This window comes from Canis lupus, chromosome 36, assembly GCF_048164855.1.
Source record: "Canis lupus baileyi chromosome 36, mCanLup2.hap1, whole genome shotgun sequence".
Taxonomy (NCBI): Eukaryota; Metazoa; Chordata; class Mammalia; order Carnivora; family Canidae; genus Canis; species Canis lupus.
In genome coordinates, this window is record NC_132873.1 from 15,571,320 (window position 1) to 15,595,342 (window position 24,023).

The 24,023-nt window shown below is 37.9% G+C and overlaps 1 long non-coding RNA gene across 4 annotated transcripts in view; it reads left to right on the plus strand.

Annotated features, from left to right (window-relative positions):
• LOC140625434 (uncharacterized) overlaps window positions 1-23,551 on the plus strand; it is a 51,093-nt gene extending 27,542 nt beyond the window's left edge. The window contains exons 3-6 of one of the 4 annotated variants that reach the window (XR_012024777.1): window positions 1,625-1,842; window positions 2,639-2,755; window positions 20,757-20,817; window positions 21,929-23,551. This is a non-coding gene — a long non-coding RNA (uncharacterized lncRNA). Of the gene's footprint in view, window positions 1-1,624; window positions 1,843-2,638; window positions 2,756-8,721; window positions 10,292-20,756; window positions 20,818-21,928 lie in introns of those variants that run through there. The other 3 variants (XR_012024779.1, XR_012024778.1, XR_012024776.1) reach the window with 3 other exon arrangements.
• Window positions 23,552-24,023: the final 472 nt, after the last annotated feature.

Genomic DNA, 24,023 nt, shown 5'->3' on the forward strand with positions numbered 1-24,023 from the left:
GAAAAGATTTTCCTTTCCTTTAATAGCCAGAGGAAATGGTGGGAGTCCCTAATCTGGGAACTGGGAGATGTACAGCATACTCCTCAAGACTCCGTGGTATTCCCCTGGAGTCTATGGCTACCCTACTTACCTCTTGCCTAGACTTCCTGCCTCTTTTGACTTCTTGATCCTTGCTTACTTTCCCTTCTCCTGTGACTCCTCTCCTCTTTCCATGCTGTGTGCAGCCACCTTTCTCCTCATTCCTTCTGAAACACACCACCAACAAAAAGCCATTGTGCACAACAGACTTTTTTGAAAGCTTGGGAATAACGAAGAGGGGCCAGAAGCTCATGGAATAATAAACAACTCAAAATTGAATACAAGAGAATAATGTTCTTATAGTTCCTCATCCATCTCCCAAGGGGAAATTTCTCAACCAATACTTTCTTGCTTTGGACCCCGGCCTGCCACCATATTGCTGGTCCACTGCTCCTAGCAAGATTCCCATTTTTCAACTTTCCTCTTCTCCCAGTTCCTAGCACCCCTTGCCTACCAAATAAAAAGTGACCATTCCTGTTATATACCATCTAGTTCATACACTTCCTTTTGCATACCTAACGATGCTTATTATTGTACTTTCCTAGCAAAGACATCTTTTACCCCTAAATTCTATCAAATCATTGAAATGTGGAAGCTGCTAAATAATTCTCTCTCTCTCTTTGAATAATAATCTTGGATAATAATCCTTACCTTTCAAAAGACTTCTAAAGAAGACCCACATGCTCAAAATAACAATGGCATATGTTTCAGTAAGCTTTCTTTTCCCTGAATAATTTTTTTTTTTTTTTTTTTTTGGTGAAGGTTTTGAAAAAAAAATCCTTGGAGATTTCAGTCCTTTGTTGATTAACAGAGGAGATAGAGTACAAAGAGCCCAGCTTTTGCTTCCATAGATCAAAATATGTCAAGCCAAAATACTGACTGAGTTCAGGATAAGGAATTTAAGAATGAATTATGCAGTAGAAATGACCATCATTAGAAGAGTTAAATGGAGACAAACATCATAATGATAAGCAATATAGGCCCCCAGGAGAAGGGAATTTGTGAGTTAGGCCTTGAAGAAGTAGGATCATATCTTGCTTGGGACTGCTAGAGAACCATTTTCTTCAGTTTCATTTCTCTGGACACTGTGACTGAAAATTTGCCCTAAAGAAGTCCATTTTGTCTTGATGGTGTAGTTTAAAGGACAAAACCATAATGTTAGTTTACTCCACAAAGAATGAAGGAAACATTCACTTATTTTCACCAAGTTTGGTAAGCTATCAATGGATTCAAGACACTTTTTGATGCTGACTTGGGCTCAGTACCCTATTTTTCCCCATGTAGCCAATGATGATCATTTTAACCTGTTTTGGACAAGCATGATGCTAGGAGACAGGAACAGACATGAGGGAACAAACACTACAACATGGCCTTTCTGATCTTTTAGTTAGGGATAACGTAGCTGCAGATAGAGAACTGTAGAACAATGTAGTAGATGGTATAATAGAAATGGTCAGGGACAGCCATGGGCAGAGGGTGACCAACTCTCTTCAGGGATGTTGGGGATTATTCTAAGAGGAGATAACATCTGAGCTCTTTCTCAAAGGATGAGAGAAGATCACCAGGCAGCGAGAAGGAGAAGAACATTCCAGAGAGGTGGAGAACACAATAAATGGCCCAGAGATGAAGCTGCACAGAAGGGAAGCTGAAGAAGCCGAGCCATATGTTTTGGATCAAAGCAGGTCTAATGGATCCTGTGGATGCCACAGAGAGGACGGGGATGGCCAAAGTTAAGGCGTCAAAGATGTGGGGGACATAGACTGAGTGAGTAGGGACTCTGCTTGCACCCAACCCTACTTCTACAGAGCAGAGCTGCTTCAGTGTTTTATATATTGGGATTTTAGATTATACTTCATTTGGGAAGAAAGGAAAAATAAAGCTTAAAAAAATAGATGACAATGAAAATCAGGTAATTGACAATTATAGCTTTGTGATTTAGAAAGAGAGCTGCAGCATCAGTTACAAAGTAGATTGGAAGACAGGGATACCAATAAGCGGTTTATTGCAAGGGTTCAGGCAAGAGATGGTGAAGCCTTGCACAGAGGCATGGATGGCATCGTTTAGAAGCCAAATGCAATGACTACAAGATTTTGAAGTATACTTCAGGGCATTTTGTAAGGTCGGAAATGTTCCAGAGATCTAAGATCATTCTGGGTAAAGAGGAAGAAATGAATAATACATAAAACTATTTACTCCTTTCACTTTGACCCACGCCCTTACCATAGCAGGAGGATATGGCCTTATTGTCAACCGGTTAAATGGGTTCATTAAGGACTTTCTTCCTTATGGGTAGAATCCAGCTGACAGCTGGCAATGGGGGTGCAGAGCACCAAAGGGTGCCAAACACAGACTAGGAATCCTGAAAAGGTTTAGTCACTTCTCTGCCTCAGCCTCGAATAGTTTTCCTGCAGAACCAGAGGATAATGTACCTAGTTTATTTAAGGCATCCTCACATTCACAGGAGTGGGCCCTTCCTCTTCTCCACTTGCCCATAGCCTCTCCCACACCTGTGCTCCCTCAGTCTTGTTAATGCCTACTACCCTCCCCTTCCCATCCCCAGAATCCCTCCCTCCTCTGTGCATTACCAGCATCCTCCTTCCTCACAGACAGTTAAAGACTCTGGAACTCAAGGATGGAGAAAGAAGAGGATGAGAGATCATCACTGGCTGAGCCTAAGGTTAGAAATATAAGATATAATTAGACACTAAGTGAACTACAAAGATTAAATTCTGTCTCCTTACAGCTCATAATGCCAAGTGCTTCCAAACTTCTGTTGCATTTAATATGAATAGATAGATGCTGATATAGATAGACATAGACGTAGATGATATATAGATGCATAGATATAGGTATAGGAATGGGTATGGAAACTCTGCTTATACATATACATACACATATAGTTCCTCTATTTCCTTAACTTCGGGAAAAATCTAGTTCTTCCAAGAACAGAGGTGGTACACCTCTCCTGCCACATTTATAAATATTGTTTCTAACTTAAATAAAATTTTTACATAATTTAATTAGATGCTAAAATATTAGATTTTCTTTCCCGAAGTCATGTGCGGATTAGCAAGCGAAACCTAAAATAGAGCAAAAGAAACCAAGACCCAGAGAGACCACTATAGGAAATTCCTAGAGGGGTGGGGAGCATTTTTTTGACCTTCAGAGCATCCTCAGTGGTAGATTTTTCAGCTGCTGTGTCTTCCTCACTGGAGGGAGGATAAGTCTGGCTGGCAGGAAAGAAAGGAAGTGGTTGGCAAAGAAGGACATTTTAGTAACTCAGATCTTTCTCCATCAAAGCCTACAGTCTCCATTTCTTTTTCAACAAATTCTAGTCCCTCCTTCAAGCCCTCTCACATTCTCTGTAAGTCTTTCCACTTTCACACTGATCCACAATGAGTTACTGCTCTTTGAACCACGATTATGGTGAAGTGGGTTAAGATCCCAGGGCCTTGGGATCAATCTGGTTTGCGCTTGAATTCTCAGTCTAGTATACATTTATTGAGTGAATGCTGGTATATTATTTAACCTCTCTGATTCTCAAGGTCATAATACCTAATATCCACGGACCATTGACCCCACGTAGGCACTGTTTTAAACACTATACTTCTATTATCTCATTTAATATCAACTCAATAAGGTGAATTCCATGATTATCCTTATTTTATATTTGAGAAAATGGAAGCAAAAAGAGGGACATCAGTGCTCAAAAGGTCACATGACTGGTAGCAGAGGCTGGATACACCAACTAAATATCTTGGAAGGAGTGTTCTCTCTGCAGCAGGAACAGGCCAGGCCACACCTGGAACCAGAGCTTTGCAATCTGATTCCAGAGTCTGACATTAACCACTGAACCCTACTTCCTCCCCATGTCTGTGCACCGAGATTGGAGGTTGTAGGTAAAATTCAAGAGATAAGTATGTGATGTCCTTAGGATAGTGCCTGGCATATAGCAAAACTCCATAAACAAAAATTGAGATTATTTGAGATCTCTATTATTATTGAGATTTGATTATTACCCACTTAACAGTTAGATGTTCCTTATATTATTACCTCTGTGTCCATCCTATTTTCCTACCATCTTGCAGTGTCCCGAGAAAAGCCAGGTCTCTTATCTAATTCCCTTTAGAGCGATAATGGAAACCTATGTACCAATGTACATGGATTAGAGACAATTCTAGATGGAGGCAGTGTCTGTTGCTGTGGGGTTTCCCCAGTTTGATCCAAAAGAATCAGCATTGTGGCAGAGTATGTGTTTATACACATTCTTGTCTTGTGTCTTCATAACATGCACTGGCCTGAAAACAAATATGAGTCACTGACCCTGCCATAAACCAGAGATTGTGAGAGAGAGAGAGAGAGAGAGAGAGAGAGAGAGAGAGAAGGAAGGAAGGGAGGAAAAAAGGAAGGGGAGGGAAGGAGAGAAAGAAAGGAAAGCAGAAAAAGGTTTTAAAAATAAAGGCTATGGGCTCTTTTTATGTGTATGTCTAATTTGGGTCTATAATCTGATTGTTTTGTCTCTCTCTTAGCTTTGAAGCTTGGTATATAACACTGCTTCATTTTTTTTCCTTTGTTCAATAGTAGATTCTTAAGACAAGCTGCGACATTCCTCTATTTGTCCTGAACCCCACCTTCCAAGGGTGATTGCAGTTTATATTAACCACCATTCAGAGAAAACTTTTATCCCTTTTAAGCGTCGAGCAAAATCAAGAATGTGGCAGTCATAAAATCCCCATTCTGCTCTAGCAGAACCAGTATTGCCACCTCAGGAATCAGGGACGTAAGTCCTCTGCAAAGTTGTCAAGGAGGTTCTATTTTTGGCCTCCAGTCTGTTTCGGCAGTGATGAGAAAAAGCAGGCCAGAAAAACACGAAAAATAGTTGAGGGCATCTGTAATATCCATGAAAGGGACACGGAAGGAACTTGCATGTGTCAGATGGAGGAGAAAATTTGAAACAAAAGGAAAATCTGGAGGCAGATTATTTAACATTCATTTATGCATTCATTCAACAAATATTTGCTGAGTGCCTACTTGGTGCAAAGCACTGCACAGGGTGATCTTATGGAGGATATAAATATTAAACAGGCTCAGCTCCTGCCTTTATCTTACAGTCAAGTAGGAGAGATAAGGCATGCACATATTTATTATTTAGTGGTGTCGTGTAAACGTTTGAGGTGGGAACCTGTGGGCTAAAAGACTATATTAGTCATTCTACCCGGAGTGGAGATGCAAATCAACCTGGCCCACAGCATCGTCAGTCAGCACAGAGCATTGGCCTTCTGGCCTTTCCCTAACCAACAGCACATGAGTCCTACATATTGCGGACTCAGACTAAGGAAATGCAGCTGAGTCCTCTCACTTTCAGAGGTAGCAAAGGCTATATGAATTTCACAGAAAATCCTGTTTTCAGTGGCAGATGATTTCAACAGTCTAACATGAGTGGATTCAGAATTCAGGGAGGCAGTGGTTTATGGTGGCTTAGCACAGAGGTTTTGGAAATACAGTCATGGAATGCTTCTCACCCCTGTTTGTTGGTCCCTTGACAATGAAGCTCTCTGAATCTCCATCACCTCCTTTGTAAAATAGCAGTTGAAAGGATACTCTGAAGTAATGTACTCTGAAATAGAGTACTCAAAAAACAGACATTGGTAAAAAATAGAACGTTAAAAAAAAAAAAAAAACAGACATTAAAGTCGTCTGGGTCACTTTGTGTTCAAAGAGTCCTGTACTACTTAGTGTACTAGGTGCTAGTCCTGCAACCTATTCTTGGTTCTTCCTTTTATCTTGTGTGATACTAGGCTGAACATTTCATTGTTGTCTCATTCTTTTAAATTACTGTGGTAAAATATACATAACTTAAAATTTACCATTTTAGGCCATGGTAAGTACACAGTTCAGCAGCATCAAATACATTCGCATTGTATGTCACCACCACCCATCTCCAGAACTTTTTCATCTTCCTAAACTGAAACTCCTACCCATCAAACATTAACTCCCATTTCCCCCTTCCTCTCAGCCCCTAGCAATCACTCTTCTATTTTCTATGAATGTGACTACTCTAGGTACTTCATATACATGAAAATATACAATATTAGTCCTTCAGTGTCTGCCTTATTTATTTTACTTATCATACTGTCTTTAAGGTTCATCCATGTGATAGCATTATTGGAATTTGCTAAAGGGCTGAGTAATATTCCATTGAGGGTATATATCACATTTTGTTTATCCATTCATCTGTTGATGGATATTTGGGTTATTTCTATCTTTTGGCCGTTGTGAATAATGCTGCTCTGATCATCAGTGTATAAAAACCTGTTTAATCCTTTCTCATTTTTTAAAACAATATCTCAAAAATAGTATTGCTGTATTTTTTTAAAGATTTATTTATTTATTTATTTATTTATTTATTTATTTATTTATGAGAGACCCAGAGAGAGAGAGAGGCAGAGACATAGGCAAAGGGAGAAGCAGACTCCATGCTGGGAGCCCGATGTGGGACTCAGTCCTGGGACCCTGGGATCATGACCCAAGCCAAAGGCAGATGCTCGACCACTGAGGCACCCAGGTGCCCCCTATTACTATGATTTTTTAAATACCCTCTTATCCCTGTAAGTGACAATATAAAAATTGATAAAGTATTTTCTCTTTAAACTATTCTGTGCTTATAGTGGGAGTATCAGGAAAGTTATTTTATTTGAGTCCTATATGTACCCTTTGGTAAGTCTCTATAACCATAAATCAAGCACCCTTACATAACCACCATAGGTTTTGTCAATTCAGATTGGCTACATTTAATGGAATGAAAAAAAAATGAAAAATATACTCTTGTTGAACTTTTGGAAAGTATTACATTTTTCCTATAAATAAATAAGTCATAAAGAAATACGGATTGGCTAACAATGGCCCATAGACCAAAATCCAGCCTACTGCCTAGTTTTCACGGTCTGCAAATTAAGAATGGGTTTCACACTTTCTTAATAGTTGGAAAAAATCCTAAAAAGAGTAATACCTTGTGACATATTAAAATTAAACAAAATTCATATTCTAGTGTCCACAAATAAAATTTTATTGGAACTCAGCCACATTCACTTAACCATATATTGTCTATAGCTTCTCTTGAGCTACAATGGCAGAGTTGAGTAGCTGTGATAGAGATTACATGACTCTCAAATACTAAATATTCATGTTCTACCCCTTTATAGGAAAAAATTTGTCAACCCCTAATATAAATCATTGATCTAATCAATCCTTCATTTACAGTTAAAGAAATCAAGTCCCAGGTAAGTGTCCTGTCAGACCAGAGATTCAAAGCTTACAGTGGCTAAAAGGAAACCACTGCTCCACTCCTACTTCAAGTCCCAAACCATGTCTCAGGGTATTCCTAGCTTAAAACACAGTGGCTTACCTTACAGCTGTAGATCATAGATGTGAAACAATCAAACATCATTGCTTCACATTAATAATGCAGGATGGCCTGCTTCTGTTCTTTATTTCCTCTGCAGAATGCTTGGTTGTTAACTTCTTTGTGAAGGTCACATTGGTTCATATCTTCATTTGTTAACCTTTGTCTTTAATTTCTTAAGCACTATTTCATATAATGTTAATAGTTCCCAACTGCTTTTGTGATGAAGCCTAAATGACTTAAGGTTATAAGGCTCCTGACCTGGCTTCAACTTAACTTCCCAGTCTTACTTCCTTATCTTTGTCTTTCTCTCTTCTCTCTTTGTCTTCTATGCTCACAGAACTTCTACAAACTCTTGATACCCCCTCCAGACCTATCTCACCTCTGAGTATTTTTTCATGCTATCTCTTACCAGGGAAACATTAATCACATCACTCATCTAGCAAGGTCCTCATCATTCTCCAAGATCTAGTCCAAATGCCTCTCCCTGCAAGGGGTCTCCCCAATTCCTACCACAGGGAGAAGCAATAACTCTTCTTTCCCTGTGAATTGTGGCCAAAATCATTTCAGGAATGCTGTATTAAACATCTGAGTTTATTATAAGAATAGACAATAAGTTATTTCTATAGATTAGCAGACAATACAACATCAAAGGCGAAGGTTCACAGACATTTCCCAAGCTTTTCATTCACAAAGCCGTGATTCAATGCCATTTGCTCATCAAAATTCACAGAAGCTTGTACTGTCATCATGTGTTCTCATAGCAGTTTTTGCCACAATGTGTAGATATTGTAACTACAGTTTCTGAGTCATGGTGCTTTACACTAATATGTACAAAGCGTTATGTTTTGAAAATGAAATATTTTCTCATGTTTATTCTGAAAAAGCTCTCCAAAAACTAGAGTGATGAACTCAGAGCCTAATTTTGATTGGTTCCCAACCAAAAATAAAATCTTGACTGAACTGAATTTTACATTTGAGTTTTCTTCACTCAAGTAGGACTAAAAAGACCCCAGTGTCAACACTTTGCAATTCAGTTCATAAAACCTTCCCAAAGACAAGATGACATACTAGGAAGTTTGTTGTTTCATATGAGTTACAAATTTGGATCCTGATGTTTTATAATAAACTAGGTTACAATAGAGACTTGAAGAAAAACATAAATAACCTGTTGAATAAGCCACTTGGATCATTTCTGCCATCATTTCATTACCCCCATTGGTTTTCCTTTTCTTCCCTAGTGCATGCTGACAGAGGAACAATAGAATTTCCAAAGTTTCCGGGTAAACTTTGGAGCAGCCAGCGATCCATATTTTGGCACTGCTGAAATTTTCTCTAAAGATAAGTGTATAGGTAAAAACTGCCTTCCGGGACAGAAAAGTAGGATCCAAGCCTTTATTTCTATCATTAACTTATTTTAATCAGGTCAATCTCTCCTTGGGCTATTTCCCTATCAGTAAAATTGTAATAGCAATTCCTACCTTCCAGTTTGTTTTTTGAGAATTATATTATGTGACTTCTTTCAAAATTGGACACACCCATTAGGAGTATGACACTTATTCAGAGGATAATTCATCCCAAACGCATTCTGCCAAATTCTCACCAGATGCCAACAAAGTACCACACAGTGTTCTGTCTAGAGAAGAGAAAGGGACCATCTCTACTCTTGAGGAGAAATTTCTCAGGGAGGCAGAAAATAAATAAATATGGGAGTACAGATTATGCTGAGTGCTACAAAGGGATGGAGAAGCTGCCCTGAGGAAGAGAAAACACCTCTCTGGGCATGACATGTAAGCTTTGGTTACCACAGGCTGAGGAAGCATCCGTCATGGAAGGGGGATGGATACCATGTGAATGATTTAAAAATAACCAAAATATGGTTGATTTAAAATAACCAAATGATTTAAAAATAACCAAAGTCAGACCCCAGTAAGACCAAAAAGACACTGCTCCCTGTGATATGAGAGATGTTTAATCCCCTCATCTAAGCCACAAATAGAGGATGGGCTTGTACAACACATTTGCCCTTTCTAGGTGGGGCCCAGGAGCAAGTGTCAGTAATCCTGAAACTTCGTGGAACCTGCCACCCATGCACAACATTATTTAGGCATCATCTATTAAGTAGGTTCCTATATATTTTGTGTAGTTTAAATAATCAGAGTACTGAATCTAGCTTCCTGAGGTGACTCCAAATCATACCTCTGTTTGAGACATCAGCATGAGACTTTGTAGATTCCTTCATTCACTCAGTAAACATGTATGTGGGCCATGCAATCTGTATGCCTGGTATTGTGATAGGCACTGGAGAAGGATAAAGACCTAGTCCCTGCCTTCTAGGAGCTCAGAGCCAAGCCCTGAATAGACAAGTAAACAAAAGAGCCCAGTAGACAAATCATAATGTGAAGGAGGAAGTGAGCTCTGGTGTGATAGAAGTGCAGGGAGACTCACTCAAACTCCAGGGGATGCAGCTGGAGGAGGCTTCCCAGAGTAGCCATGTGTAATGAGACAGCACACCCATTTGGGATGTTGTAGGTGGTTCCATACAGTTGGAGCAGAAACTACATCTTAGGAGACAAAGGAGAAGAAAAACAGGCCAATAAAGATGGGCCTCATGTGCCCTTCTGAAGATTTGGGATTATGCCCTAAAGGTTGTAAATTGCTAATAAATAGTTTTAAACAGAGAAGTTATGCATCTCTTTTGCATCCATGAGGAAATGTTATTACATTTTATTTATTTTTTTAAGTTTTTTTTCATTTTTATTTATTTATGATAGTCACACACACACACAGAGAGAGAGAGAGAGAGAGAGGCAGAGACACAGGCAGAGGGAGAAGCAGGCTCCATGCACCGGGAGCCCGACGTGGGATTCGATCCCAGGTCTCCAGGATCGCGCCCTGGGCCAAAGGCAGGCGCTAAACCGCTGCGCCACCCAGGGATCCCATGTTATTACATTTTAGATTTAACTTTCAGAATTGTTATAGATATAAAAATACATAAATCACAAGTGTGCAGCTCGATAAATTAAAAATTACATTTTAGGAGAGTATTTTATTATTCTACAGTAATTTACAGTCATTTTGGCTGCTATCCTATATTTTGATACTACAGGTGTTTAAAGTTGCAACTTCAAATGAAGGTATTATTTATTCTGGCCTAAATTATGATGGAGAAGTGCTAAATTACTCTAAGTTGTACATCTGAGGGATGTAAAGGAATTCAACAAACACTCATCAGGTTTCAGCCATACCAGCCTCCCTTCTGTTACTCAGCACTTTCCTCAGCTCAGAGTATTTGCACTTGCTCTTCTCTGCACCTGAATTCCCTTCAGCTCTCATTGGATTAAGCTCCTTTTCATTCTTTAAATCCCAACTTAAATGTCACCTCCCTTGAAGAGACCTTCCCTGACCTACTGAGTCAGAAACTCTGGGGTTGGGCACAACACACACTAAACTTTGAAGACCACTGACTAAGAGAGCATATGGAAAGAATTATGTATAAACCAGGGAGATTCTGAGTTCTAAAGGACTTATATGCCATAAAAATGTATTTCAATAAATAAATAAATGACCTACACATATACTTATGCACTGTTTGTGTAATAAGTACTAGAAAAAAATAGGGCAAGCAAGGACCAATGATGGTAGGAGAAAACAAACCCAAGGTTCACAAAAATCCATTCATTCATTCATTAAACAGGGTAGTGGCAGTGGCCAAGTGCAAGTGATAAGATGGTCACAGAAGGTATCTATTACCTGCCCCACTTTATGAAAAGACAACTGAGGCACAGAGTGGTCAATAACTCTTCTGAGATCGGACAGCTGGTAAGTGGGAGAGGCAGGACTCAAATACAGGCAGCATGAATTCAGAGTCTGCACTCATAACCATCATGCTAAAATAGGCATACTGTTTCTGCCTTCCCTCCTGACAAAGGATGGCTTTGAGCTTAAAATAGAACCCTCTAGTAAAGTGCTTTGAATATTAAGAAGGGTACTATGTGAATTTAACAATGCCGTTATATTGTATAAATATAACTCATTAAACAAAGTATAATGAATTGGCTCCTAATCTTCTGTATATTGTGGTTAAAAGCAGCACTAATATTTGCAGCAAGAAAAACAATTAGCACATTCATTAAGTAGAGTCCTGCTTACACTTCACTCATTAACTTTAATCATCTATGAAATGCTTGAACTAAACTAACCTGTCAGCCCCAGAGTCATTAGTGCCTGTCTGCAAAAGATGATGCTTTAATTTTTAGGGTATGTTTTAATTTTACAGACTAACAAAGAACCCAGCTCAGTCACTGTTTTCCCTTAATGGTACTTGTGATCAAGACATTGAATATTATTTAAGCTAAGAAATTATCATCCTTCACAATAGCACCATAAATTAGTTCCTAATTAATAGTTGTATTTGTTACCCTTTACTTTCCCAACTATTATAACTCCTATTCAGTCTTCTTTTATCAGCAATATACATTCTTAAATGGAACATATCAAAACAGTTGACCCTTGAACATCGTTAGGGGGAGGGGAAGGGATGCCAATCCCCCTGCACAGTCAAAAATCTACATATAACTTGTGACGTCCCCAAAACTTAACTACTAATAGCCTATTATTGTTGACTGATAACAGAAACAGTAGATTAACTTCTATTTTGTATGCTGTGTTCTTATATACTGTGTTCATATAATAAATTAGCAAGCTAGAGAGAAGAAAATGTTATTTTAAAAATCATAAAGAAGAGAAAATACATTTACAATACTGTACTGTATTTTTAAAAATTCAAGTATAAATGAATCCATGAGTTCAAACCATGTTGTCCAAAGGTCAACTGTATTTCTAAGGAGGTGTAATTCTTAAGCCTCGGTCAACACAGAGAACTCCGTATGTGATACCAGATAACTGGAAAAAAATTAAAAAGTAGTTTTTAATGGGCTATGACAGACACCTTTGAGAATCTGAGTATACCATGAACCTCCTCCCAAGAAAAATTTACATATGCACTTTCAAGAAGTTCACCAAACTCCCAGAAATCTATCCTTGGGGCACTAGGAATCCCAGGGTAGGGATCTGTGCTTTAATTTAAATTAGCTGTTGAGAAGCAACTAAAGTTTATCTCTAGCTGATGATATAAACCCTTCTTTAAAGAAGTATGCTAATAGGTATAGAAGGAATATAGATATAACAAACTCACCACTGGGAAAATTTGAACATGGAGTTGATATTAGATGGTTTAGGATATTATTTCTTTTCATAAGTGATATAATACATTTGTCATGCAGGAACATGGTCATATTTTGTGGGGGATGTAAAAGTCTTTAAAGGTGAATAGTCATGACTAAAATTTACATTGAAAAGGTTCAACAAGATTAGATGGATAGGTAGATAGATAAATTGATTGATTGATTTATGGACTGAATTGTGACCCCCCAAATTCTTATGTTGAAACCCTAAACCCCAATATGATTATATTTGTATATGGTTATTAAAGAATTAAGGTTAAATAATATCATAAGAATGGAACCTTAATTGAATAGGACTGGTGTTCTTATAAGAAGAGGAAGAGACGAGTGTGTGCAGAAGAGAAAAGACTAGGTAAGGACACAGCAAAAGGGCAAGCAAAGGAAAGAGGCCTTAGAAGAAACCCAACCTAACAACTTTGATCTTGGACTTCTGGCCTCCAGAACTGTGAGAAAATAAATTTCTGCTGTTTAAGCTACTCAGCGTACAGTATTTTGTTATAGCAGCCCTAGCAGACTAAGATAGGTAGGTAGATGATAAGTATAGATTACATGATAGGAAAAAAAAAAAGATTACATGATAGATAGATGAGAGAAAGAGAGATGACAGATGGAGAGAGAAAGAAAGAAAGAGAAAGAAAGAAAGAAAGAAAGAAAGAAAGAAAGAAAGAAAGAAAGAAAGAAAGAAAGAAAGAAAGAAAGAAAGAAAGAAAGAAAGAAAGAAAGAAAGAAAGAAAGAAAGAAAGAAAGAAAGAAAGAAAGAAAGAAAGAAAGAGGGATCCCTGGGTGGCGCAGCGGTTTGGCGCCTGCCTTTGGCCCAGGGCGCGATCCTGGAGACCCGGGATCGAATCCCACGTCGGGCTCCTGATGCACGGAGCCTGCTTCTCCCTCTGCCTGTGTCTCTGAGCCTCTCTCTCTCTCTCTGTGACTATCATGAATAAATAAATAAAATCTTTAAAAAAAAAAAAAAAAAAGAAAGAAAATAGATGGTGAGTATATGTTTTCTATTTTTATTGTTCTTGCAAATTTTCTAACTTCAAAATTTTCATAATAAAAATCTGGAGGAAACATTCTTGATTTTGAGAATTTTGGGTATTGGAAAAGAAAGCATTAATGTAATTTTGAAGTCTAGAGGGGAAAGGTAAGATGTATATGGATATTCTAAAATAGAAGCTTCTATTAAAAAATTCCAATAGAGGTTTCAGAATTGTTCTAGAAATAAGATTAGGGAAGAGGTTAATAAAAAAGGAACGCCTCAGGTTAGGGTCATAAATTGTCAGAACCCACCTTAATTTCAAATAAACTGAAACTTCTTTTCAGATTTGGTTTGTTTACTCTTTTCTATGTACAGCTATCACTTTCAAACTTGATTACTAGAGTATTAATTTTTTGAGGAATCTGTTAAAAATATTGATCTGACGTATGTTTTATTAGAATTTGAGAATATTATCAGTAAATATAGCAGGTAGAACTGATGTGGAGCAGGGATCTCCCACAACAAGCAGATTCAAAGGATAAAAGGAATTCTAACGCATTACTAGGACATGTAAGAAAAACTGGATAAGCAAAGGGATATACTACATTTCTAGGTGGGAAAACTTGTAAAAATATCAATTCTCTCCAAATCTGTACCTAGATTCAATGTAATTCCAGTAAAAATCTCAACCAGATTTTTCATGTATCTTGAAAAGCTGATTCTAAAATTTGTGTTGAAGATCAAGAAAAAAACTTCACATAAAAAGAAAAAGATTGAGTAACTTGCCCTCCCAGATACTAAGTCGTGGTTATAAAAACAGCACGATGGCATGCTATTGGTGTGAGAGAAACAAACAAAAATACACTGTCCAGAAACTGATCCTCCATGTATAGAAATCTGTTGTATCACAGAAGAGACTTTGCAAATTAATGAAGAAAGGATGGACTTTTGAATAACTGGAGCTTGGACGATTAGCTTTGTGCATTGAAAATATGAACTAGATCCCTCACAGTATAACCCAAAACTCCCTTTTAATTCAGGTTAAAATTTCAAATATAATTTTTCTTTATGAACTTTGGTTAGGAAAAAATTTACTTCAATATGACCAGATAAACAAAAAAAATAAAAAATAAAGGTAAATATTTCTATTTTAACTACTCCAAAGCTAAACACTTCTGGACATTATTAATGGGTAAAAATAATCCACTCATTGGCAGAAGATATTTACAATACATATATTAAATGGAGGATCAGTGTGCAAAATAGTTAGAACTCATGAAAGTAAAAAAAGACAAGTGAATGGACAGAGGCACGAACTGAGCCAACATTTAATAGACATACGACATGTTGTCCCCTTATTAGAAATGGAAGAAATGCAGATTGAAACTGCAAAAATATACCATTTACACTTGCCAGATTGGCAGAAGGTGTAAAGTCATATAGTCCCACATGTTGGCCAGGATGTGGAGCGTCAGTGACATCTATACACAGCTGGTGGGAATGTACACTGGCACTCCCACATTTTCCAATATAGTAAAAAATGCAGATACTCTGCAGTTCAACAGTTTAATTCCAAGCACATGCCATAAAGAAAAGCTTTCATGTGTGCACCAAAAGGTACATGCCTTGAGAGACTCCTAACTCTGGGAAACGAACAAGGGGTGGTGGAAAGGGAGGTGGGCAGGGGTGGGAGTGACTGGATGACGGGCACTGAGGGGGGCACTTGATGGGATGAGCACTGGGTGTTATGCAATATGTTGGCAAATTGAACTCCAATAAAAAAAAATAAGTAAAAGGATACTTAACCCTAGAAATTAAAACAAACAAACAAAAAAAGGTACATGCCTGAATGTACATAACAATGCTGTTCATAACAGCACAAAACTGGAAAAAACATATGTGATCATCATGATCCTGAATAAATATCTGTATTTTTTTTAAAGATTTTTTAAAATTTATTCATGAGAGACACAGAGAGTCACAAATATAGGCAAAGGGAGAAGCAGGCTCCATGCAGGGAGCCTGACGTGGGACTCGATCCTGAGACTCCAGGATCACACCCTGGGCCGAAGGCAGACGCTCAACCACTGAGCCACCCAGTCATCCCAAATATCTGTATTTTTATATAAAAATAGATAGGTAGATAGATAGATCTCTTAATAGCTTAGCTTGTATTTCATTTCAGGATATTCTTATAATGGAAATACTGTATAGCCCACTTATCAACACCAGGAAATTTAACAAAAATAACAATATTTTTATCTAATCTTTAATTCATAAGACTTTAATCTTCCATCCACAGTCAACTTTTCCTATTATTTCAATTATGTATCTTTTTCCTCCAGTACAGGATCCAACCTGGGATCATGCATTACATTTAGTTATTATGCTGCTTTAGTGTCACTAAATCTGAATTTCTCAAATTTTTCTTTCTTTGTCTTTCATGGCATTGACAATTTTAAGAATTCTGACCAATTACTGAATAGAATAATCTCCATTTATCAGTTTCTTATTGTATTTGGTTTTGAGTCATGGTTGTAAAGACTTTGTTTAGATCTGGATTATAGAGGAACTCATCCATTTCTCCTAGTCATTGTAGTTTTATTTTTTCATATAGATCTCTGTTAATTTAGAGTTTATTCTTGTGTGTAGTGTGAGTTTCATCTTTTTCCAAGTGGCAATCCAGTTGTTTCAACATCCTATGGTAGAAAAACCAACCTTTGCCCCAATAATTTGAGATACCAACTTCATCATATACTAGATTTCTCCATTGTAGGTGGTTTTGTTTAAGAACTTTCTGTTTTGTTCTATTGTTCTATCTATTCATGTACCATCAGTACCGCTCTGTTTTAATCATAGAAGCTTTGGAGTGTGCTCTGGTACCTGGGAGAGTTAGTCTTCTCTCATACTTCTTTCTTTTCAGCATTTTTCTAGTGATTTCTGTGTGTTTATTTTCTCCTATTATGTTTGAATCAACTTGTCCTGATGTAACAAAGAGCTAGTTGGTACTGGTGTGGTTTTTTTTTTTTTAATTTTTTTTTAATTTTTTATTTATTTACTTATGATAGTCACAGAGAGAGAGAGAGGCAGAGACACAGGCAGAGGGAGAAGCAGGCTCCATGCACCGGGAGCCTGATATGGGATTCGAACCCGGGTCTCCAGGATCGCGCCCTGGGCCAAAGGCAGGCGCCAAACCGCTGCGCCACCCAGGGATCCCGGTACTGCTGTTTTTATTAGGATCTCATTCGTTTAAAAATTAACATAGAGAGGGCAGCCCGGGTGGCTCAGTGATTTAGCGCCACCTTCAGCCCAGGGCCTGATCCTGGAGACCTGGAATCGAGTCCCAGGTCGGGCTCCCTGCATGGAGCCTGCTTCTCCTTCTGCCTATGTCTCTGCCTCTTTGTCTCTCTCTCTCTCTCTCTCTCTCTCTCTCTCTGTCTCTCATAAATCAATCAATCAATCTTTAAAAAAATTAGCATAGAGAGAAGTAGTATCTTGATTAGGTTGAGATGTCCTAAGCAAAACAAGAGATGTCTTTTCCATTTGCTCAAGTCTACTTTTGTGTTTTGCACATTTTTGAGCTACCAAAAAAAAAATAGCATTTTAATATAGTTAAACCTAATAAATGGAGAAGGTTTATCATGCCTTTGGAGAGAAGACTCAATATAATAAAGATGTCATTTCTTCCCAACTTAAAGACCAAATTTAATAAAATTCTAATCAGAGCCTCGGCAGCAATTTCATTACCCTTGATAATAATTCCAAAATTCATTTGCAAAGGTAACAAGTCAAAGAAGATAAGAAAGAGAAGGGAGATGCAGACTTGCCCTATTAGAAACCAAGACTTCCCATAAAACCAAAATAATTAAGACAGTGTGGTACTGATGCTAAGACAGACAAATAAACCAATGGAACCAAACAGGGAGCCCAGGATCTGAACCATGATGTATTAATCAGGATAAGCTACAGCAACAAATTAGCCTAGAAATCTCAGAGGTTTCGTGCTTATAGTTTACTTCTTGCTCATACAGAGTCTGCTGTTAGTACAGATGACCACGAGGTGATTTAACAATCAGGTAGCTCTTTCTTGTGGCTCTCCCATCTCAACACACATTCTTCAGGGAAGCTGAAAGATTGATCAAGGATTTTTCAATCTATTCCCAAAGTTTACACACATGGCTTCTGCTCACAGGTCATTGGTCATTATAAGTTATGTGGCCCTGCCAAGCGGGGGAAGAGCTGGCAGGTAGTATTTGACATATCCAGAAGCAATAGGATAGCAAGATATTGGTGAGTGCTGATAATGTCTGTCTTACACTAAAACTTAAGGTATGAAAGTGATGACATTACACATCAGTTTTTAGAAAATGGAATATATGCAAGAACTGGTAATGAGTAAGCTGGTTTTCATATAACCAATTTATATGAACCAATTTCATATAACCAAGTTATAATTCAATTTATTAAATTTGAACCCTATCTCACGTTATGTCCAAACATTCCAGGTGGATTAAAGATTTAAATGTGAAAAATAAAACTCTAGCATCTTTAGTAGAAATCAGAAATGGTTTTTTTTTTGTTTGTTTGTTTTTTCTTTTTTTTTTTTTAGAAATCAGAAGTTACTCTCTTTCCTAAATCTAATAAAAAAGGATTTCTTTAATAAAACAAAAGCACCAATAGAAAAGAAAGGATTGATACATTTCACTAGGAACAAAAGAGAGCACAAGCAGTGTTTAAAAATAAACCATAGAACTGAAGAAGATATTTATTTGCATTATATAACAACAATTGTATTAAGAAATTTAAATAACTCCTTCAAATGAACAAGAAAAATAAGGCAAAGGGGGAGGGGAGCGAGGGGGGGAAGAATAGATGAATTCTACTAGTAGGCAATTCTGCTTCTAGATACAAAGATGTTTATTGGAACATTGTTGGTATTAAAGAAAAATTAGAAATGACCAAAACATTCAAGGACAGAGACCCTGGTGAAAAAGCTATGATATATCTCATCAAATGAATTCTAAACCAGAATTGAAGACCTGGACGCACTTGTGTTCATATGGATAGGACCTAGAAAACAGTGTTCAATTAAAAAAAGAAGTCATGGAATTTGTATTGTATTAATTCTGTGCGTTATTCTGTGCATCCTGAGTAGGTCTATGTATCTATACCGTGTACCCCTATACATGCACAAGCACCTAATCAAATACAAATATCACGGAAAGGAAGGGACGCAACATCAACTTCCAGATAGAGATTTTCCTTGGGGAAGGAGGAGAACGGGTTTGGGAAAGTCTTTCTCAACTCTAGAGTGTTCTGTTCTTCCCACCACTTTCCCATAAAAGATCTGAAGCAACACGACAAAGCAGCAGCATTTATTAAATCTTGGTAGCCGGTAACTGGGCTTGCTACACGTTTCAGATGTTGGCTACACTTAACAATAAGAGAAAATAAAAGAAAGCAGAAAGCACTTAGAAGACCTGATTTGTTAAAAGATACCTGTTTGATCAAATCAGAGCTCCCTAACTAGTCAGGGGTGAACAGATACTGTGTTCATCTATCAGAGGCCAAAATAAATAGGGAGTTAAGAACCCTGAGCTCATCTTTTAGACCAGGTCTTAGTTTTTACAACTGGATTCCTTTTAAGCAAACAGCAAACATTACCGCGTTTGTAAGAACAGATCCTACCTGGGCACTGGAAACCTTCAGAGGTGCATTTAAGTCTGCAGGTTATAGGAATACTGTTTTATTCTGCAGAAGCAATCGTTTAAATAAAGGCACCCCAACCGCCTACACCGAGTAAGCAATCTCACAAATAGCCTTCTTTTATGGTTACTATTATGCATGTGTCATGTTACCGCTGATAGGATGCTTTAAAGGAAAGCATGGTTATAAAATATTATTTAACATACACTTTTCCTTCTATTTTGGGATATCAATGGCATTTTAATAACTGCCATAATTTTGGCAACACTGTAAAGTCACCCTTATATCATTTATGAGGCTCCCCAGACATCTGTTTCTTGCATTAGGTAATTAGTTCAGAACAAGTTATGGTGAATGACATGTATTGAGGTGACCATCTGCCTCCATAATGCAGCTCACTTTCAGGAAATGGCTCTTGTTCTAGGTCATACCTTCAGTATTCAGTGCATAGGTGTATTGCCCAAAGTTCCACTTTTACTCTCTGATCATTTCTATCTTAACTCTTGCCAAAAGATTTACAGAGCAGACCCACAACTAACACAAGGGAGATTTAGTTTTAGAGAGATTTAGTAGATGCAGTCAAATCCCTTTAAAGATAGACTGGTCAAATGGTTATAAATGGATATTTTTATATGTGATGTGGTTTTCCTAAATCAACAAATCTTATTATATGTTATACATCACCATTACAATGACAACTAAAAGCCCTGCTCCAAAACAACTCTGAAGTGTCACAGTCAATGTCTGGCATTTCTTCTGGGGAAGAACAATAATTCTCAGGACAGTGCCATGACACCAGCTTTGAAATCATCTTGAATTTCCTGTTATGTTCAAAACTGCCTCTCATGCACTAGGATAGCAGCCTTTCTGGCTCCTTGTTCTATAAGCCTTATAAAAGTGGATATTCATGTTATTCACAAGGGCTTAGTTTGTTCAAAAAGACCAATAAGGAAAGGTGGGGGGAGTGAGGGTGGGAAACAGGGAGACTTATTATTTTCCAGAAGATTTGAGCTATAGAATGCAGTGTGTGTGTGTGTGTGTGTGTGTGTGTGTGTGTTAATCTGAGACCTGGTTTTCTATCATAATACTAAAAAAATCACCCCATGATCGCATTACTCCTGGTTTCAATTGCCATATTACTATTCCTGCCTCCCCAAGAAATGATAAGTAAATAATTCACCCTAATTTTCACTTGTTTCTGTTTTCTAAATCTTTTTACAATGAGCACATGTTAATTCTATAAGTAGAAGAAACAGGAGCTTTAATTCAAAAGTGTTTTCGGGTTTGCCAAAATATTGTGATTTCATCATACAATATTAATTTTTTTCTTATCTGGTTCTACCACACACAGATGTGAAATGTGATAGTAACTGGCAATTACCTTGTATCCATGGCTTTCCTGCATATTTGAGGTAACTATGTCATATTAGTTACAAATTTATTATTTTGTCCCTGTTGTTACTAGATTACAACACTCAACTGGCAAATGTTAACAAGTAGCAAAGCAAATGTAAACACCATTTGCTCTACTGATATTTTAATAGGCTTCTTTTGCTGCAAGGTCTCTTGACACCATAACATGCTGTATATGCAAATGTCACTTAAATAGTTAAATAACAATATAATATGAGTGGATCAATAATTAGATCCCCACAAATGTAATACACTATGAGACTCAGCTAAAATGAAGAATGAAACAGTAAAGTGTGATTTTTATCTACTGAGTTAGACCAGGATGAATAGATAAATACACATGTTTTAAAGGTCAATAACCATAAGAGCCCACACATTCTTAAGCATGTCATATTTTTTCCTTCGAGGCCTTATTCAAATTTTACCTCTCCCATGAGCCTTTTCCTGTTATTTCTGGAATGTTCTTTCTTTCCCTGGCTTTTCTCATAATTTGTGTCTTTTTATTATACCACTCACCACTGCCTCATACTGCATCCTCTCCTTACTGAGGCGCATAATTATGCGCATTTTAACATTTCTGAAATTAAGATGCATCCTATAATTTATATGCATATTTAATGTGGTGCTTTTTCCCTCTTCTCTCCCTCCTGCACTCTCCCACTCCAATCAGCTCTCATAAATCAGTGGAAGAATTTACAATTGATCAAGCCTGGAAATAGCCTTGCAATCCACCTACCAGGAGGACTCATAGCACATTTTTGATTCTTGTTATTTTCTAGGAATATAGGCTATAGTGCTTACAGGATAGAGACCTGGGGAAATTGTAATTAATAACTTCAGACTCTCTTAGACTGAGAGGAGAGACTATTTTTAAAGAGGTGACCACCAACAGGAGGAATGTCTGGATTTATATCTCTGGATTACCATCCAATGATTTCCCCTTCATCTCTCCAAATTTATATTAGTGTCCTAAGTCTCGGTCTCAGATGATTCTGTGATATTATATTTGTCTATATAGCAGCAAACAAATCAGACTTTACATATTTTATGTAAGGGAGTTACAATTCAAAACTTTAATTGCTTTCCTTTCTCTAATGGACCCTGTGCTAGGCCATCGCCCTCTCAGAACTAAGGCACTCATGTCCCCAGCTGCCGGGAATGTTGGTGGCTGACAGCTCGTGATTGATTCCTGCAGCTGAGATTGTTCTTTGTTAAAGAGAACTGCCTGAGCTAAACTCACATCGCCTTCCTGAGAGCAGTCCAAGTTTGGTGACTGGTCAGAGATGTAAGGCCAGACCCTTTGCCCCAATTTGGGATGACAATACAGAGTCACCCCAGCTTCAGAGAAAAACCATGTGGTTGGCTGGGATCTTTCCATGCCATGTGGTTGAAGGAAGGCTCAAAAGCATCAAGAAAGTAGGCAATAATGGGTATACCAGTAAAAGTTGGAAAACCTACCAGATGATTCTGATCTACAAGAAGGCCCAGAAAGCATACTACTGAACAAAACAGCGAAGAATACGCTACTGCAAGGGACAGAAGCGTTGCAGGGAAGCTCAGTGGTGGCCAACATTGGTAGACCACACCTGCCAATGGGAGATGTTACAGAATTAGGCTCCCTGCTAGGAGGGAGGGAGGGGCATTTAGTCATCTGAAGCAAAGTGGGTGCAATTATTGTGATGAGCATCAAGGACAAAGTGGAAATTTCTAAATATATATCGTTAGACTTGCTAGAGCAGAAATATCTGGAGAAAAAAATATGTATATATATTCCATCCAATTCCGTCCAATATATATATATTCCATCCCATACCTACAGAACTACAATCTTCGTGGGTGGGTCCCAGGAATGTGTATTTTTTAAAGTTCTCTGCATGATTCTGGTGTGCAAGTTAATTTAGGAAGGGCTGCTACATCAGGAACTCAAACCCAAATCAGCCTAAGATGTATATACATCTTGCTCCATCTTCCTGTTCCAGTTTATTACAGAATGGAGAGGCAAAAATGGTCAAAAGTTTGGTACTACTGGGGTGCCTGGGTGGCTCAGTCAGTTAAGCATCTATCCTCAACTCAGGGTGTGATCCCAGGGTCCTGGGATCGAGCCCCGCATTGGGCTCCCTACTCACTCTCTCTCACTATCTCTCTATCTCTCTCTGAAATAAATAAATAAAATATTCTTTTAAAAAAGTTTGTAGCTACTAAATAAAACATGGAGAGCTGATGTATAAAGTTCTCAGGAGTGACCGCATGTTTTTGACTATTAGACACTATTTCAACTCATCCCATTTCCCCTGTTACTCAAGGAGCTCAGAACAAAGTTTGCAGCCAACCTCTGGCTTTCAAGAGAACTTTATCACTTGTATTTCCAAGTGTTAACCTCATCGCTGGCTGTCTTTCATTTTCGTGATCCAATTTTCCTTTCACCCCAATTTCTTCATCTCTTTGTTATTATATTTATATTCCACATAACATTGCAGGCAACCTCAAACCCATCTTTTTTGTTATTGTGAGGAACAAGTGAAGAATCAATTAAATGAAGAAGGAAAAAGAGGATTTCATTAGTGCTTAGAAATAGAGGTGGCCATAGATGTACAAAACCTGAATTATTCAGAATATAGATTATCACAAGCTGCTTTTATCAGACCATTATTTTATTTTTAAAAAAGACTTTATTTATTTATTTATTTATTTATTTATTTATTTATTTGGCAGAGAGAGCACAAGCTGGGGGAGCAAGAGAGGGGGAAGCAGGGAGCCCAGTGTGAGCTAAATCTCAGGACCCTGGGACCATGACCTGAGCCAAAGGCAGACCTTGACCAACTGAGCCATCAGGCACCCTAGATCATTATTTTAGAAAGAGAATTTACCACTGGGCATTTTCTAAACATTGGGCAGTTAAATATGCTATATATCTATATCTAATCTATATCTATATCTATGGAAAGGACGAGAAGGAATGGGAGGATGAATTTGGCCATAGTCAGTCTGGGCTCTGACTGAAGGTTCTGGCTTCAGTGTTGTTCCTCGGGCATGACCAGATCCCCAGTAGGCACTGGTCTTCAGACCCCGAATACTCACAATATTTGTACACAAGGCAGGTAGTTAGGTAGAGAAGGTGTGGAGGGCAGGCCTGAGGATATCCTTAGTAATCATTCTTACCTTGTCCACAGAGTGATATTTATTATGATTGTAGATCCTTAAATTC